The sequence below is a fragment of the Pseudophryne corroboree genome, chromosome 2 (genome assembly GCF_028390025.1).
Source record: "Pseudophryne corroboree isolate aPseCor3 chromosome 2, aPseCor3.hap2, whole genome shotgun sequence".
NCBI classification, from domain to species: Eukaryota; Metazoa; Chordata; class Amphibia; order Anura; family Myobatrachidae; genus Pseudophryne; species Pseudophryne corroboree.
In genome coordinates, this window is record NC_086445.1 from 142,801,774 (window position 1) to 142,821,264 (window position 19,491).

Here is a 19,491-nt window from a genome sequence, read left to right on the forward strand (position 1 = left end):
TAAGCCAGCCAATCATGTTCAGGCACTGTAAACAGTCACTCGACTGACACCTCCCAAGCTTCATTTCTATGCTATTGTATACCGCCAAGCTGCATTGGACTCTAAAACCGCTATTGACCTTTCAGTGTACCTTAGTGTAGCAATGACGCAAACTGGTACACATAACTTTGGTGGTTAAAAGACACACGCTCAGCATTTCACACAGTGTGTTAAAGTTATGTTCAATAATGTTCAGGTACTTTGCTGAACTCTCTGCATAGCTAGGCACCTCACCCCAAACACTAATTTCTATGCTGTGCCCAGAGCTGCATTGGACTCTAACCTACCTGAATGTTAAGTAATGTAAAGACCTCCATACTGTACTGTATACCTTGTACTTCCACCCAGCAATCCCCACCGCCAGACCGCATACCTCCCAACTGTCCCGATTTTCGCGGGACAGTCCCGTTTTTTTGGCTCTGTCCCGCTGTCCCTCCCACCGGCTGCAGTGTCCCGCGGTGGGGAGGGGCAGTTGGGAGGCCTCCCTATCACTCACTGTTCTGCTCAGTTCAGAGCAGAGCAGCGGTGAATAGATGCTGTGCGCATGTGCACAGCATCTAGTCCGTGAGGCAGAGAGACTGGGGGCATGGCCAGCAGCTCACAGAGCGCTGGCCATGCCCCCACTGTGACGAAAATTGTAGGCGTAGCTCGCGATCGTGTCATCCATGTGAGGCCACGCCCCTTTTCAATAGACCACACACCCTTTTTAGAAGTGCCTAGATTCGCCACGCCAGGAGTCCCTCCTTTAAGAGTCAAGATGTTGGGAGGTATGAGACCGCCAGACGGCTGCAGTGAGTTCTGGGTCTGCTGTAAACAGCCGAGACCCAAGTTGTGCATGCAGTGCTGCAGCTGCATTAAGTTGTTTAATTAAAGATGCCTGCCTCTCCGGCTGCGCTGATTGGTGCTGGATTCTGTTAAAAGGCAGTCAGCCCTGCTATACACTGCCAGTTATAGCTTATACCCTGTCAGTAAAAGACACTGGTCCCTGTCTCCAGATCATGGATACTCTGTCTGTCATGTGGATACTCTGCCAGAGTATCTACCGGTCTGAGATCGAAACTCTGCCCTGTCTGTGCCTACATTCTGACCCAGATTGTATTTACCTCTCGTTTGCCTCCCTAGTGTTCCTGTACTCAGCCTGCAAGATTTACAAGCTGCACAGTACCTATATTCAGGAGGCAATCACGTTGCAGGCAGGATACCGACGCCGGAATCCCGACACCCAGTGAAATGCCGGCGGTCGGGAATCCGACCTCCTCCCACATCCTCCACTTGGGTTGTGGTCCACGCCACCAGTAGAGGGGGAATAGATTAGTGTGGCGAGCAAAGGTCACCACTGGGCCCAAAGCGTGGCAAGTGCAGCGAGCCCGCAAGGGGACACGCTGCGCTCGCCACTGCAATTCCAACTATCAGGATTCCGGCTATCGGGATTCCAGCGTCGGTCATACTGATTCCCTATATTCCATCTTACAAAGCCTTATCTGCCCCGCTGAGATTTTGGCCCAGCCCTGATCTAAATCCTCCATGTTCCTGTGTTGTCCATATACCCTCAGGTACAGTGAAATGTGGTGGGGTGAGGCAGAGCCTTTCCTGTCATACTAACGTTGGTGCCAGAGGTTTGCCTGTATAAGGTATATGAAAAAAAAAAAAAGAATATGTTAGCAATATCTTATATGTTATTATAATCATTTTTATAGTTAAAACTCTGGAGTAAATTGTCTTTGGCAGCGCCTCACCTGCCTACCTTTTCCGTACTTCTCTGACCAAAACTCACCAAATCTCCAGGAGTTTATAATTCTGCACCTGTGTATAATGCCCACATGAACACTTTGGCTCATATAGTGTGTGTACATTAGCCAGTGCCTCCTCAGCCATTTACCTTATGGCACGTCCCTGCTCAGGTATACTCCTGCTCACTATTTTGTGGTCTCCAGCCTATTGTGTGACCTCCTGCTGCAAGAGGTCTAAGTCCTGATGGCAACCTAAGTAGCGATGTGTTTTGTACACTAAGGGAACAGCAGGGAGCTGTTATTGGCAGAAGATTTTGTCCCTCCTGGAATGGGTCATGTTGGGAGGTATGTACAATCTAATATACACCCTCTCTGAGCCTCCCTAAATCCTTGGGTTTTTCTTCACCATTCTATAATATAGCATTCTGCACTATATTTATTACTTTACAGTTTGCAGAATTTATATGTATAGAGCTGGGACAATGACAGTCAGCTCTTTCTGCTGTGTTGTGTAGTTGGGGTAGGACCAGTGGCTTAACAGGGTGATTGTTGCCCTGTGCCAGTCTTGTCCCCTTCGAACATATGATTTCATGATGTCATGCCAAGTGGGCAGGGACATTGGTACCAGGAAGGAAAGCATTGGATGCTCTTGGGTGGCTCTACAGGCAGCAGGATGGGTGCCCCCAGGGCCTAGCAGCGTGTACGGCAGCACAGCTTGAACATTACTTGAACATTACTAAGTACGGCCTTGGGTAGGACTGAGAACACTTACAGCCTGATGCATAGTTGAATGCAGATCGGCGGTATGTGCTCCCATATTGTGTGCGCAGAAATAAATGCATATATTTCTCTCATCCATGTGTATAAATAATGTTTTTCCAGTACTAGTGAGGGACAGTTCACGCCTGGACAGTGCATTTTGTAAGCTGTACTAAAAAGCTTTTGGACACATCAGCTGTACAGCCAACTGCGGAGGGTTAGGATACTGCAATTTGTCCTTGTGTAAACTCCACACTCAATATTAACTCTTTAAGTGAAAGTATTTCCTGTAACCGATGAGCTGTGACTTTTTACTACACTATTATTTCTATTCCATTACTTGAAAGTAGACTAAAGTTCTAAGTAAGTCAGGAAAATGGAATGTCTTATATATTGCTGTCATTATCTCCACTCCTGGAAAAGCAGAACATTTCACAAGATGTTCAAACTTCTCTTTGACTAGTTCTGCTCACATGTCAGTGAAGTTCTCTTATCATCATGAACTTATTACAACTGCAAAAATAAATTCCATAGCCAACCCTATATTTAGCAGAATTCCTTTTGAACAAAAATGAGACTTCATGTATTTGGCTGGTAATTCTTCAGCACAGTGCAAACTGTCTTTCTTGTTTATAACATATAATGTAGTACAAACCTGACAGATTAAAACAGAGAGGGTCACCAACCCACACATGTATAAAGTCCATCTTTCTGGTAGCAAGCAAATAATGTGGATGAGAAACCCTCAAGTATAGAGCCCAATTGAAGGAAGTTATGGGAAATGCTGTCCACGGTACTGTAGCATGCTAAAGTGGCTCATGGTGCCACATGGGCATACCGACACCTTTTCTCCCTCTTGGGGGTCCACGACTCCCCTGGAGGGAGAATAGACAGCGTGGAGAGCGTAGCATGCCACCGTGCCCGCAAGCAAGACATCGGTCGGGATAGGGATCATTTGTGCTCGCCCCGCCGGCAACTCTTACCACACCCGTGCCACATTACACACCAATTATTTTCAATTATATTCTACTACAAAGGGCTAACGATAGGTAGAGGCTAGAAGCTGTGTCCTTTTGTAGTATTATCATAGGTTGGCTGATTACTTCTGAGATCATATAAAATGACTGGGATCCGGCCAGCATACCAGCGTTTGGTTAGGTTTAGGCTCGGGGGAGGGTTACGGTTAGGTTGTGGGAGGGTTAGGCACTAAGAATAGGGTGTTAGGGTTAGGCACTAAGGGGGGAGAGTAAGGGTTAGGCTGCGGGGAGGGAGGGTTATGATTAGGGGGTAGATGGGGAGGGTTAGACTACATACCTATCAGGTGTTGGGATTATGCGCATTGAGATGCTGCTGTCGGTATTTTAACCACCAGCATCCCAAGTGCCAGGATACCAATACCATCCCAAAATGACTATATAGTTGGCCATATGGCTAGTGACATCCTGCAAATAGCCACAAAGGCAACATAAACAGTGACCACGAATTAATGCATTGGCTACTGTAACTCATCAGAGCCATAATCTGTAGAATGAGTGGTCTGAAGTATACAGTAATTACCCTCCTGTCTTCTTTCCCACACTCACCTGATATGACACATTTATTATTTGTTTATATATGTTTATTACGGCTCTGCATATTACAACAAAAAAGATACATTAAATGCAATGTGGTACAATCAAAGAAGAATAGCAATAGGCATGAGCATATAGGGGCAAAGGAATCTAATTTATTTTTAATAACACCCATACACTTTGGACCAAACTTGCCTGCTTTTGAAAAAGCATTTCCGTGAGACTGTGAAAGTAAAGGGCCCTACACACTGGGCGATTACACTGAAAGATATGAACGATCTCGTTCATTAATGAATGAGATATCGTTCATATCTTTCAGTGTGTATGCGCCAACGATGAACGATGCGGCAGTGTGCAGGGCCCTTTACATCTATGAGTGCGGTGTTATCCTGAACTTGTACTGCTGCACATGTTGCATTGTGGCTCAGCAAGATCTACTTGTTGATAAAAACACACTGAGGGGGAAAAGTACCATAGGTTGACTTTGGCTGATTTGCCTTTTTTTGTGTGAAAAAGATGTGATTTTGCTCGGAAGTCACATATCAAATGCGACGTTGAACTACAAATCACATGAAATCACCATCAGTACAAACATCGTCCAAATAACATTGTTATCAGTGGAATTTGCACATTTAGAGTTGGTTGCAGATGTTGCTATCGCAGCAAAATCTGTGACCATAATACTCACATGCTTGGAAACGCCCAGAACAGGGCAAGGCAGCCCAGCATGTGTGGCTCCACTCCGCGATGCAATCACAATTCGATTGCGATTGCATCAAACAGAGGTAGACCCCTCCCTAAGCAGCCAGGCTGCATAAGCAAGCGATCCAGCGCCATGTTTCTACCTTCAGGAAACGCAGGTAGCATCATCGGGTCACCCTGAAACCGGCCATGACATGCTTGCTTTTCCTGCTGTCCACCCCCCTAGTGCCACGTCACCGCCCCTAGACACTGTCGCCTATCAGTCACCATGCAATTGCATCCTTCCAGATGGGGAAGGGTCGTGCATGCGCACTGTAGCCGCTGCGCATGCACAGTCCTTCTGGATGTAGCCTGTGTGCAAACGCAGCAGCTGCGTTCAAGTTTGAAAAAGGCCCTAAGTCGCAACCAAAGCCCCAATAAAATTGTACAAAGAATGCACTTCAATGCACCACTTCTAAAAAACAACAGGTGCAAACAATTGTAATTAAGACCAGACCAATCAGAATGCTAATAAAAGCCCAACAAGTTACAGAGGTGTCCTCATACATCTTGCCTCAATACACCAGATGTCTGGCGTAAGTGAGCTGACAGGTCCTGTGCAACGTTAACATCAGCGTCTTTTTGCCGGGAAGGCATATTATCCACATTGCTATGCGATTGTGATGCACAAGCAAACTCTGCTGATTAAAATGATATGCAGCATGCTTATGTTCTCTGAGCGTCTGTGGCTGTAACTGCATACGAAATGGTACGTTACAGTATAAGTGTCTGTTTTCTAGGAAAACAATGTGATGCACGGGTGTAGTATGGTATGCCGGCGGCCGGGATCCCGGCGGCCAGCATACCAGCGCTGGGATCACAGCCGCCGGCATACCGACAGCTGGACGAGCGCAAATGAGCCCCTTGTGGGTTCGCAGCGCTCACCAAGCTGCGGGCACAGTGGCACGCTAAGCGCGCTGCGCTATTTATTCTCCCTCCAGCGGGGTCGTGGACCCCCAAGAGGGAGAATAGTTGTCGGTATGCCAGATGTCGGGATTCTGGCGCCGGTATACTAAGTGCCAGGATCCCAACAGCCAGCATACTGAATACCATCCGTAATGTACAGTATCATTACATATGCAGATACAGCTGCAATCACACGCAGAAACGTAAAGATGTGCGGCAGACACTTTTCGGGTTTTGTGTTTTTGGTTTTCATTTGGATCTCCACTTGTGTTTTGGATCTGGATTGATTTTGCCAAACCCTTTCGGGTTTTGGTTTTGGATCTGGATGTAAGAGAGCTCTTTATTTATTTAATTTTCTTGTTAATTACTTTTCCTATAGTACAAACAGGTATATTTAGTTGCAGGCAGCAAAACATGTACAGTATATTGTAAGGGGATTGCAAAACATTTTTAGCAAAATGTATACTTATATTTATATGACTGAAGTTATATTTTTATATTTGTATAAAAGGTAGAGATGTGCGGCTGGCACTTTTCGTGTTTTGTGTTTTGGTTTTGGTTCTAATTCCACTTTCGTGTTTTGGTTTTGACTTGGTTTTGCCAAAACCACCCTTTCGTGTTTTGGTTTTGGTTTAGGATGTGGATGATTTTTGAAAAAAACATAAAAACAGCTAAAATCACAGAATTTGGGGGTCATTTTGAACCTACGGTATTATTAACTTCGATAACATTCATTTCCACTCATTTCCAGTCTATTTTGCACACTTCACACCTCACAAAATTGTTTTTAGGCCACAAAGTTGCACCGAAGTCGCTGGATGATTAAGCTAAGCGACACAAGTAGACGGCACAAACAGGGGCGGATTGGGAACAAAAAGCAGCCCCGGAAAAATTTGTACTAGTGGCCCCACATGGGCAGCACCAGAGGTGTAAGGTCTGGCCATGGCAGCAGCACCCCCCCCCCCTCCCCCTTCCCAAGACTTTCCAGATAGTGGGCATGTCCAGCATCAAGGGGGAAGATGAAAGGAAATACAATTAAATATTCTGAGTACATTATATGATACACCTTCAGAATTTAGGAAACTATATCATTCTTTAGAAAGATATATTTTCTTGCTTATTACACCAACCGTATGGATAGATAGCTCTATCCATTGAGCTATCTGCCCTTGCATAGAAAGCTAGAGAATTCTAAGCTAGATAATTCTAACTATTTGAAGTTTACCTTGTACTTTGTGAAAAAATTATCAATAATATGAAGCTCATTTTGCAATAAGCCCTCAGGACTGTAGCGCTGTTTTATTTTTTGGACCAGTCATGTGCCGCGGATCTCAGTACTCTGCAGGTCAGTTAATGGTCAAGTCCTAGGAAGCAGGTCAGATTCTATACTGCAGATCACATCCCGCGCTGATTCATCTTCTTTTTTTTAAATTGATAGTTGTTTAGAATGTAATTAACATTTGTTAAGTGGTCTCATAGCGCTTGTATTTGTCTGTTTTGCACTGAAACAGTCTGTGTCATTAGAACCCTTACCACAGCCCAAAGTTATCACATCCCTCTTGAGGTGTCCGTAATCCATGTGGGTTTCATATAAATATTTTATGCAATTCACAATATGAGCTTACCATTTTGTGAAGTGTTAGAGAATTAATATAACTTTTTATTTTTTTTCTTATTTTTTGGTCAGATAATTTTATTTTTGAAAATTATTTAAAAATCTTAATAGACCCTCTTTTGTTATTTTCCCGTCAACTCACTTTAAAATTGTTATAAAGGAAAAAGGTGTCTAAAAGCAATGACAGAGTAAGACCATTTTCTTTACCGTGTAAGCTGCAGAACTAGGTGTCCTGTTAGTTGCTTTCATTTTACCCTTGTATGCTTTATTGCCATGTTTTGCTAATCGAACAGTGTAACCTATGTAGTGCGCCCAACATGGCTGCCTCGCCTGGTACTCAACAATGCATGGTTCTGAACTCTCCTAATATTTCTGTAAAATGTAGCCTGTTTCTTCTTCTTCCTCTTCTTCGTCTTCTTCTTCTTCTTCATTATAAAATAGGGAAAACTTGTCCTATAAGAGGAACAAGATGGTGGAATACTCATCCTTCAGCACTCAGAAGAGGAAAAACTCCCATGTGGAGGAAACCTCTGGGGACCCATGGCTGAAGGACTGCCCGTCCCTCTAGGCATTATGAGACTATGCAGAGTTAGCCCAGACTGCCCACCCACCTTGCATAACCCAGTCATCCCCTCTGTCGCCTCAAATCTGCTACTTTGACCTTTTCCCCGGACAATGAAGAACGCACCTACACGTCGATGGTGAGAGAGTGAAAAAAGAGAGCAAGAGATGGACGGGGCAGAGGACAGTCATAACCACAATAGCACTCATTTCTGATGCTAACATGGATTAGAAACTATACAAATGTAACCACTCTCTTCGTGGCTACATCTTACCGCGATTGCGCCTTGTTAGGCGCGACCTCGCCACGTATATCTAGATATCTGCCTCATTAGCATGAATGGAAGTGGCAAATGCTGCAGCTCAGCACGGCTAGGTGCAGGTGCGCATAGCCGCGCCGAGGGTGCACGTTTACTTCAGATGTAGCCATGATCATCATGCTGCCATATCTCCAGTGCTGCTGTATAAGTCCAGTCCATTGCAGTGGTGCTGTGTTGTCCTGCATCAGTACAGTGGTAATGTCTTGTGCTGCATCAGTACAGTGGTAGTGTCTTGTGCTGCATCAGTCCAGTCACAGTGGTGGTGTCCTCTGCTGCCATATGTCCAGTGCTGCTGTATAAGTCCAGTCCAGTTGTGCTGTGTTGTGCTGCATCAGTCCAGTGGTGGTGTCTTGTGCTGCATCAGTCCAGTCACAGTGGTGGTGTCCTCTGCTGTCATATGTCCAGTACTGCTGTATAAATCCAGTCCATTGCAGTGGTGCTGTGTTGTCCTGCATCAGTACAGTGGTAGTGTGTCTTGTGCTGCATCAGTCCAGTCACAGTGGTGGTGTCCTCTGCTGCCATATGTCCAGTGCTGCTGTATAAGTCCAGTCCATTGCAGTGGTGCTGTGTTGTCCTGCATCAGTCCAGTGGTGGTGTCCATGTGCTGCTGTATATGTCCAGTTGTACTGCCGTATATGTCCAGTGATACTGCCATATATGTTCAGTGATACTGCCGTATATGTCCAGCGGTACTGCCGTATAAATCCAGTGATACTGACGTATATGTCCAGTGGTACTGCCATATAATTCCAGTGATACTGCCGTATATGTCCAGTGGTGCTACCATATAATTCCAGTGATACTGTCATATATGTCCAGTGGTACTGCCGTATAAATCCAGTGATACTGCCATATATGTCCAGTGGTACTGCTGTATAAATCCAGTGGTACTTGCATATAAATTCAATGATACTGACGTATAATTCCAGTGGTACTGAGGTATAAGTCCAGTGATACTGCCTTATAAATCCAGTCCAGTGGTACTGCCATATAATTCCAGTGACACTGCCGTATAATTCCAGTGGTACTGGCGTATAAATCCAGTGATACTGCCATATAAATCCAGTCCAGTGATACTGCCGTATAAGTCCAGTGGTACTGCCGTATAATTCCAGTGATACTGCCGTATTATTCCAGTGATACTGCCGTATAATTTCAGTGGTACTGGTGTATAGATCCAGTGATACTGCCGTATAAATCCAGTCCAGTGGTACTGCCATATAATTCCAGTGGTACTGCCATATAATTCCAGTGACACTGCCATATAATTCCAGTGGTACTGCCGTATAATTTAAGTGGTAATGGTGTATAAATCCAGTGATACTGCCATATAATTCCAGTCCAGTGGAACTGCCGTATAATTCCAGTGATACTGCTGTATAATTCCAGTGATACTGCCGCATAATTACAGTGGTACTGGTGTATAAATCCAGTGATACTGCCGTATAAATCCAGTCCAGTGGTACAGAATCAGAATCACTCTTATTGCCAAGTATACCAGTTCTGAATACAGAGTACACAAGGAAGTTGTTTCCGATAACCACTGCTCTCAGACAACACAAAAGGACAACACAAGAGGACGGCAATGACATAACGCAGCATAACATAACACAGAGAATGGAAGCATGGCGGGTGCTTGAGTAGCATCTTCCGTGTAAGGTTGTGGTATGGTCTAGGCAATAGTCAAGTTCAACATGATAGTTGCATGGGGAAAGAAGCTGGTACTGCCGTATAAGTCCAGTGGTACTGCTATATAATTCCAGTGATACTGCCGTATAAATCCAGTGATACTACAGTATAATTTCAGTGGCACTGGCGTATAAATCCAGTGATACTGCCATATAAATCCAGTCTGGTGGTACTGCCGTATAAGTCTAGTGGTACTGCCATATAATTCCAGTAATACTGCCATATAATTCCAGTGATATTGCTGTATAATTCCAGTGGTACTGGCATAGAAATGACCCCCATTGTTATACAACTCCCGAAAAATAATGGAGAACAAAAATTTGGAGGATAAAATAGAGAAAGATCAAGAACCACTTCCTCCTAGTGCTGAATCTGCTGCCACTAGTCATGACATAGACGATGAAATGCCATCAACGTCGTCTGTCAAGGCCGATGCACAATGTGATAGTAGAGGGCATGTAAAATCCAAAAAGCCAAAGTTCAGTAAAAAGACCCCAAAAAAATTAATTTAAATGGTCTGAGGAGAAATTTAAACTTGCCAGTATGCCATTTACGACACGGAGTGGTAAGGAAAGGCTAAGACCCTGGCCTATGTTCATGACTAGTGGTTCAGCTTCACATGACGATGGAAGCCCTCATCCTCCCATTAGAAAAATGATACGAGTTAAACTGGCAAAAGCACAGCAAAGAACTGTGCGTTCTAAGATGGTATCACAAATCCCCAAGGAGAGTCCAAGTGTGTCGGTGGTTGCGATGCCTTACCTTCCCAACACTGGAAGGGAAGAGGTGGCTCCTGCGACCATTTGCACACCCTCTGCAAGTGCTGGAAGGAGCACCCACAGTCCAGTTTCTGATATTCAATTTGAAGATGTCAATGTTGAAGTACACCAGGATGAGGATATGGTTGTTGCTGGCGCTGAGGAGGAAGTTGATGATGAGGATTCTGATGGTGATGTGGTTTGTTTAAATCACGCACCGGGGGGAGACACCTGTTGTCCATTGGAAGAATAAGCCCATTGTGATGCCTGGGCAAAATACCAAAAAAGCCACCTCTTCGGTATGGACTTATTTCTACACAAATACGGACAACAGGTGTCAAGCCATGTGTTGCCTCTGTCAATCTGTAATAATTAGGGGTAAGGACGTTAATCACCTAGGAACATCCTCCCTTATACGTCACCTGCTGCGCACTCATCAGAATTCAGTGTCAAGTTGTGAAACTTTGGGTAAGAGCGTAAGCAGTCCACTAACACTTAAATCCCTTCTTCCTCTTGTACCCAAGCTCCTGCAAGCCACACCACCAACTCCATCAACGTCAACTTCCTCCTCAGTCAGGAACGTCAGTAGACCTGCACAGTGTTGGACAGGGGGCATTAAGGGCCCACCGGGGGCATGCTGCTGTAGAGGCCCATGCTTAAAGGTATAGCCAGGTTCCAGTGGGGGCGTGGCCAGCCACCACAGAGGTTTGGCTAACCATTACATGTTCTGTGCCCCTTGGTAAATAGATAATAAACAAAATTATTGTGAAGTAAAACGTAACATATGCATAATGCATGAATCCAGTGCACTAGGATAGTCTGGAACTTGATCCCCAGAGGAGGAGGAGGCAGTGTCGGACTGGGGCATGAAGGGCCCACCGGGGAATGCAGTTATAGGGGCCCATACTTAGGGGTATGGCCAGCCTCCAAATAGGGTGTGGCCAGCCTCCACAGAGGCTTGAAATACACAATAGTTTAGTGCAGTGTAATGCAAGTGCACAGTCTGGAACCTGATCCCTAGAGGAAGGAGTGGGCCCTCAGGCAGTGGGGACTACCGGTGGTATCCCTGGTACCCATGTGGGCCAGTCCAACCCTGGGAGGAGGGCCCACAGGCAGTAGGGCCCACCGGTGGATTCCCCTGTTCCCCTGTTGGCCAGTCCAACCTTGGTCCTGCAGGCCATGTCACTGGCAAGACTGACGAGTCCTCTCCTAACTGGGATTCCTCCAGAGGATCCTTGAGTGGTACGCCTACTGCTGCTGTTGCTGCTGCTGCTGCTGTTGTTGCTGCTGGGAGTCGATCATCATCACAGAGGGGAAGTCGGAAGACCACTTGTACTTCTTCAACTAAGCAATTGACTGTCCAACAGTCCTTTGTGAGGAAGATGAAATATGACAACAGTCTTCCTCCTGCAAAGCGGATAACTGAGGCCTTGACAGCTATGTTGGTGTTTATTAGTTCAGAGCATTGATGGAGGTAGTGTGTCCCTGGTATCAAATACCATCTAGGTTCCACTTCACTAGGCAGGCGATACAGAGAATGTACAGAGATATCAGAAAAAGTGTCCTCAGTGTCCTAAAAAATGCAGTTGTACCCACTGCCCACTTAACCACGGACATGTGGACAAGTGGAACAGGGCAGACTAAGGACTATATGACTGTGACAGCCCACTGGGTAGATGTATTGCCTCCCGCCGCAACAACAGCAGCGGCACCAGTAGCAGCATCTCGCAAACGCCAACTCGTTCCTAGGCAGACTACACTATGTATCACCGCTTTCCGTAAGAGGCACACCGCTGACAACCTCTTACGGAAACTGAGGGACATTATCGCACAATGGCTTACACCAATTAGACTCTCCTGGGGATCTGTGATATCGGACAACGCCACCAATGTGTGCGTGCATTATATCTGGTCAAATTCCAGCAACACCCATGTTTTGCATATACGATTAATTTGGTGGTGCAGAATTTTTTTTTAAATTACAGGGGCATGCAGGAGATGCTGTCGATGGCCTGAAAAATTGTGGACCACTTTCGTCATTCAGCCACCGCGTGCCGAAGACTGGAGCACCAGCAAACACTCCTGAACCTGCCCTGCCATCACCTGAAGCAAGAGGGGGTAACGAGGTGGAATTCAACACTCTATATGCTTCAGAGGATGGAGGAGCAGCAAAAGGCCATTCAAGCCTGTACATCCACCTACGATATAGGCAAAGGAGGGGTAATGCACCTGACTCAAGTGCAGTGGAGAATGATTTCCATCTTGTGCAAGGTTCTCCAACCCTTCGAACTTGCCACACGTGAAGTCAGTTCAGAAACTGCCAGCTTGAGTCAGGTCATTCCCCTCATCAGGCTTTTGCAGAAGCAGCTGGAGAAATTGAAGGAGGAGCTAAGACAGAGCGATTCCGCTGAGTATGTGGGACTAGCAGATGGATCCCTTCACTCGCTTTGCCAGGTTTCTGCAGAGGTTCAAAGACTTGCTGGTGAGAAAATTGTCAACTCAAGCGGAACGTGACCCGTCAACAGCTCCTCATTCATTTTCTCCCACAACTGGGGCTGCGAGGAAAAGGATAAGATTTCCTAGCCCTCCCACTGGCGGTTATGCAGGGCAGTCAGGAGCGAGTGCTGACATCTGGTCCGAACTGAAGGACCTGTCAACGATTGCTGACATGTCTACTGTCACTGCATATGATTCTGTCACCATTGAAAGAATGGTGGAGGATTATATGAGTGACAGCATCCAAGTAGGCATGTCAGACAGTCCGTATGTATACTGGCAGGAAAAAGAGGCAATTTGGAGGCCCTTGCACAAACTGGCTCTATTTGACCTAAGTTGCCCCCCCTCCAGTATGTACTTCGACAGAGTGTTTAGTGCAGCCAGTAACCGTGTCAGCGATCGGCGTAGGAGGTTACTTCCACAAAATGTGGAAAAGATGATATTCATCAAAATGAATTGTACATTCCTCCAGGAAGACCTTTACCAGCAACTGCCTACAGAAAGTACATAGGGACCTGTGGTGGTGGATTCCAGTGGGGACGAATTAATACTCTGTGATGAGGAGGATGTACATACGGAAAGGGGTGAGGAATTGGAGGATGAGGATGAGGTCGACATCTTGCCTCTGTAGAGCCAGTTTGTGCAAGGAGAGATTGATTGCTTCTTTTTTAGTGGGGGCCCAAACAAACCAGTCATTTCAGCCACAGTTGTGTGGCAGAAATGATTGGTTTATTAAAGTATGCGTGTCCTGTTTATACAACATAAGGGTGGGTGGGAGGGCCCAAGGAAAATTCCATCTTGCACCTCTTTTTCTTCTTTGCATCATGTGCTGCTTGGAGACTAGTTTTTTAAAGTGCCATCCTGTCTGACACTGCCGTATAACTCCAGGGGTACTGCCGTATAAGTCCAGGGGTACTGCCGTATAAGTCCAGTCCAGTGTTGCTGTCTTGTGCTGCATCAGTCCAGTGGTGGTGTCTTGTGCTGCCATAAGTCTAGTGGTGGTGTCCTGTGCGGTATATTATTTACTCCAAATAATAAGATTTTACTTACCGATAAATCTATTTCTCGTAGTCCGTAGTGGATGCTGGGGACTCCGTCAGGACCATGGGGATTAGCGGCTCCGCAGGAGACAGGGCACAAAAACTAAAGCTTTAGGATCAGGTGGTGTGTACTGGCTCCTCCCCCTATGACCCTCCTCCAAGCCTCAGTTAGGATACTGTGCCCGGACGAGCGTACACAATAAGGAAGGATATTGAATCCCGGGTAAGACTCATACCAGCCACACCAATCACACCGTATAACTTGTGATCTAAACCCAGTTAACAGTATGACAAACGTAGGAGCCTCTGAACAGACGGCTCACAACAATAACAACCCGATTTTTTTGTAACAATAACTATGTACAAGTATTGCAGACAATCCGCACTTGGGATGGGCGCCCAGCATCCACTACGGACTACGAGAAATAGATTTATCGGTAAGTAAAATCTTATTTTCTCTGACGTCCTAAGTGGATGCTGGGGACTCCGTCAGGACCATGGGGATTATACCAAAGCTCCCAAACGGGCGGGAGAGTGCGGATGACTCTGCAGCACCGAGTGAGAGAACTCCAGGTCCTCCTCAGCCAGGGTGTGCCCCTGACCAAGTAGCAGCTCGGCAAAGTTGTAAAGCCGAGACCCCTCGGGCAGTCGCCCAAGATGAGCCCACCTTCCTTGTGGAATGGGCATTTATATATTTTGGCTGTGGCAGTCCTGCCACAGAATGTGCAAGCTGAATTGTACTACACATTCAACTAGCAATCGTCTGCTTAGAAGCAAGAGCACCCAGTTTTTTGGGTGCATACAGGATAACAGAAAGTCAGTTATCCTGACTCCAGCCGTCCTGGAAATCTATATTTTCAGGGCCCTGACAACATCTAGCAACTTGGAGTCCTCCAAGTCTCTAGTAGCCGCAGGTACCACAATAAGCTGGTTCAGATGAAACGCTGCCACCACCTTAGGGAGAAACTGGGGACGAGTCCGCAGCTCTGCCCTGTCCGAATGGACAATCAGATATGGGCTTTTGTGAGACAAAGCCGCCAATTCTGACACTCGCCTGGCCGAGGCCAGGGCCAACATCATGGTCACTTTCCATGTGAGATATTTCAAATCCACAGATTTGAGCGGTTTAAACCAACGTGATTTGAGGAATCCCAGGACTACGTTGAGATCCCACAGTGCCACTGGAGGCACAAAAGGGGGTTGTATATGCAGTACTCCCTTGTCAAATTTCTGGACTTCAGGAACTGAAGCCAATTTTTTCTGGAAGAAAATCGACAGGGCCGAAATTTGAACCTTAATGGACCCCGATTTGAGGCCCATAGACACTCCTGTTTGCAGGAAATGCAGGAATCGACCGAGTTGAAATTTCTTCGTGGGGCCTTCCTGGCCTCACACCACGCAACATATTTTCGCCACATGTGGTGATAATGTTGTGCGGTCACCTCCTTCCTGGCTTTGACCAGGGTAGGAATGACCTCTTCCGGAATGCCTTTTTCCCTTAGGATCCGGCGTTCAACCGCCATGCCGTCAAACGCAGCCGCGGTAAGTCTTGGAACAGACATGGTACTTGCTGAAGCAAGTCCCTTCTTATCGGCAGAGGCCCTGAGTCCTCTGTGAGCATCTCTTGAAGTTCCGGGTACCAAGTCCTTCTTGGCCCATCCGGAGCCACGAGTATAGTTCTTACTCCTCTACGTCTTATAATTCTCAGTACCTTAGGTATGAGAAGCAGAGGAGGGAACACATACACCGACTGGTACACCCATGGTGTTACCAGAACGTCCACAGCTATTGCCTGAGGGTCTCTTGACCTGGCGCAATACCTGCCCAGTTTTTTGTTCAGGCGGGACGCCATCATGTCCACCTTTGGTCTTTCCCAACGGTGCACAATCATGTGGAAAAAACTTCTCGATGAAGTCCCCACTCTCCCGGGTGGAGGTCGTGCTGAGGAAGTCTGCTTCCCAGTTGTCCACTCCCGGAATGAAAACTGCTGACAGTGCTATCACATGATTTTCCGCCCAGCGAAGAATCCTTGCAGTTTCTGCCATTGTCCTCCTGCTTCTTGTGCCGCCCTGTCTGTTTACGTGGGCGACTGCCGTGATGTTGTCCCACTGGATCAATACCGGCTGACCTTGAAGCAGAGGTCTTGCTAAGCTTAGAGCATTGTAAATTGCTCTTAGCTCCAGTATATTTATGTGGAGAGAAGTCCCCAGACTTGATCACACTCCCTGGAAATTTTTTCCCTGTGTGACTGCTCCCCAGCCTTTCAAGCTGGAATCCGTGGTCACCAGGACCCAGTCCTGAATGCATAACTGTGGCCCTTTAGTAGATGAGCACTCTGCAGCCACCACAGAAGAGACACCCTTGTCCTTGGAGACAGGGTTATCCGCTGATGCATCTGAAGATGCGATCCGGACCATTTGTCCAGCAGATCCCACTGAAAAGTTCTTGCGTGAAATCTGCCGAATGGAATCGCTTCGTAAGAAGCCACCATTTTTCCCAGGACCCTTGTGCAATGATGCACTGACACTTTTCCTGGTTTTTTGGAGGTTCCTGACTAGCTCGGATAACTCCCTGGCTTTCTCCTCCGGGAGAAACACCTTTTTCTGGACTGTGTCCAGAATCATCCCTAGGGACAGCAGACGTGTCGTCGGAGACAGCTGCGATTTTGGAATATTTAGAATCCACCCGTGCTGTCGTAGAACTACTTGAGATAGTGCTACTCAGACCTCCAACTGTTCTCTGGACCTTGCCCTTATCAGGAGATCGTCCAAGTAAGGGATAATTAAGACGCCTTTTCTTTGAAGAAGAATCATCATTTCGGCCATTACCTTGGTAAAGACCCGGGGTGCCGTGGACAATCCAAACGGCAGCGTCTGAAACTGATAGTGACAGTTTTGTACCACGAACCTGAGGTACCCTTTGTGAGAAGGGCAAATTTGGACATGGAGGTAAGCATCCTTGATGTCCAGGGACACCATATAGTCCCCTTCTTCCTGGTTCGCTATCACTGCTCTGAGTGACTCCATTTAGAATAGGTCTCACCGAGCTGTCTGGCTTCAGTACCACAATATAGTGTGGAATAATACCCCTTTACTTGTTGTAGGAGGGGTACTTTGATTATCACCTGCTGGGAATACAGCTTGTGAATTGTTTCCAATACTGCCTCCCTGTCGGAGGTAGACGTTGGTAAAGCAAACTTCAGGAACCTGCGAGGGGGAGACGTCTCGAATTTCCAATCTGTACCCCTGGGATACTACTTGTAGGATCCAGGGGTCCACTTGCGAGTGAGCCCACTACGTGCTGAAACTCTTGAGACGACCCCCCACCGCACCTGTTTGTACGGCCCCAGCGTCATGCTGAGGACTTGGCAGAAGCGGTGGAAGGCTTCTGTTCCTGGGAATGGGCTGCCTGCTGCAGTCTTCTTCCCTTACCTCTATCCCTGGGCAGATATTATGGGGACGAAAGGACTGAGGCTGAAAAGACTATGTCTTTTTCTGCTGAGATGTGACTTGGGGTAAAAAAGGTGGATTTTCTAGCTGTTGCCGTGGCCACCAGGTCCGATGGACCGACCCCAAATAACTCCTCCCCTTTATACGGCAATACTTCCATGTGCCGTTTGGAATCTGCATCACCTGACCACTGTCGTGTCCATAAACATCGTCTGGCAGATATGGACATCGCACTTACTCTTGATGCCAGAGTGCCAATATCCCTCTGTGCATCTCGCATATATAGAAATGCATCTTTTAAATGCTCTATAGTCAATAAAATACTGTCCCTGTCAAGGGTATCAATATTTCCAGTCAGGGAATCCGACCAAGCCACCCCAGCGCTGCCCATCCAGGCTGAGGCGATCGCTGGTCGCAGTATAACACCAGTATGTGTGTATATACTTTTTAGGATATTTTCCAACCTCCTATCAGTTGGCTCCTTGAGGGCGTCCGTATCTGGAGACGGTAACGCCACTTGTTTTTATAAGCGTGTGAGCGCCTTATCCACCCTAAGGTGTGTTTCCCAACGCGTCATAACTTCTGGCGGGAAAGGGTATACCGCCAATAATTTTCTATCGGGGGAAACCCACGCATCATCACACACTTCATTTAATTTATCTGATTCAGGAAAAACCACATGTAGTTTTTTCACACTCCACATAATACCCTTTTTTGTGGTACTTGTAGTATCAGAAATATGTAACATCTCCTTCATTGCCCTTAACAAGTAACGTGTGGCCCTAAAGGAAAATACGTTTGTTTCTTCACCGTCGACACTGGAGTCAGTGTCCGTGTCTGTGTCTGTGTCGACCGACTGAGGTAAAAGGACGTTTTAACGCCCCTGACGGTGTTTTAGACGCCTGGACAGGTACTAATTGGTTTGCCGGCCGTCTCATGTCGTCAACCGACCTTGCAGAGTGTTGACATTATCACGTAATTCCTTAAATAAGCCATCCATTCCGGTGTCGACTCCCTAGAGAGTGACATCACCATTACCGGCAATTGCTCCGCCTCCTCACCAACATCGTCCTCATACATGTCGACACACAAGTACCGACACACAGCACACACACACAGGGAATGCTCTGATAGAGGACAGGACCCCACTAGCCCTTTGGGGAGACAGAGGGAGAGTTTGCCAGCACACACCAAAAACGCTATATTATACAGGGACAACCTTTATATAAGTGTTTTTCCCTTATAGCATTTTAATATATATATACATATCGCCAAATAAGTGCCCCCCCTCTCTGTTTTAACCCTGTTTCTGTAGTGCAGTGCAGGGGAGAGCCTGGGAGCCTTCCCACCAGCATTTCTGTGAGGGAAAATGGCGCTGTGTGCTGAGGAGAATAGGCCCCGCCCCCTTTTCGGCGGGCTTCTTCTCCCGTTTTTCTGAGACCTGGCAGGGGTTAAATACATCCATATAGCCTCCAGGGGCTATATGTGATGTATTTTTAGCCAGAATAAGGTATTATACATTGCTGCCCAGGGCGCCCCCAGCAACGCCCTGCACCCTCCGTGACCGTTGGTGTGAAGTGTGTGACAACAATGGCGCACAGCTGCAGTGCTGTGCGCTACCTTCATGAAGACTGAAAAGCCTTCTGCCGCCGGATTCTGGACCTTCAATCTTCAGCATCTGCAAGGGGGGTCGGCGGCGCGGCTCCGGGACGAACCCCAGGGTGAGACCTGTGTTCCGACTCCCTCTGGAGCTAATGGTGTCCAGTAGCCTAAGAAGCCAATCCATCCTGCACGCAGGTGAGTTGAACTTCTCTCCC

At 46.8% G+C, this 19,491-nt stretch overlaps 1 protein-coding gene across 3 annotated transcripts in view; it reads left to right on the top strand.

Annotated features, from left to right (window-relative positions):
* Positions 1-19,491, top strand: part of RXFP2 (relaxin family peptide receptor 2) — a 589,575-nt gene that overhangs the window by 309,504 nt on the left and 260,580 nt on the right. The gene's annotated exons all lie outside the window — the stretch shown is intronic.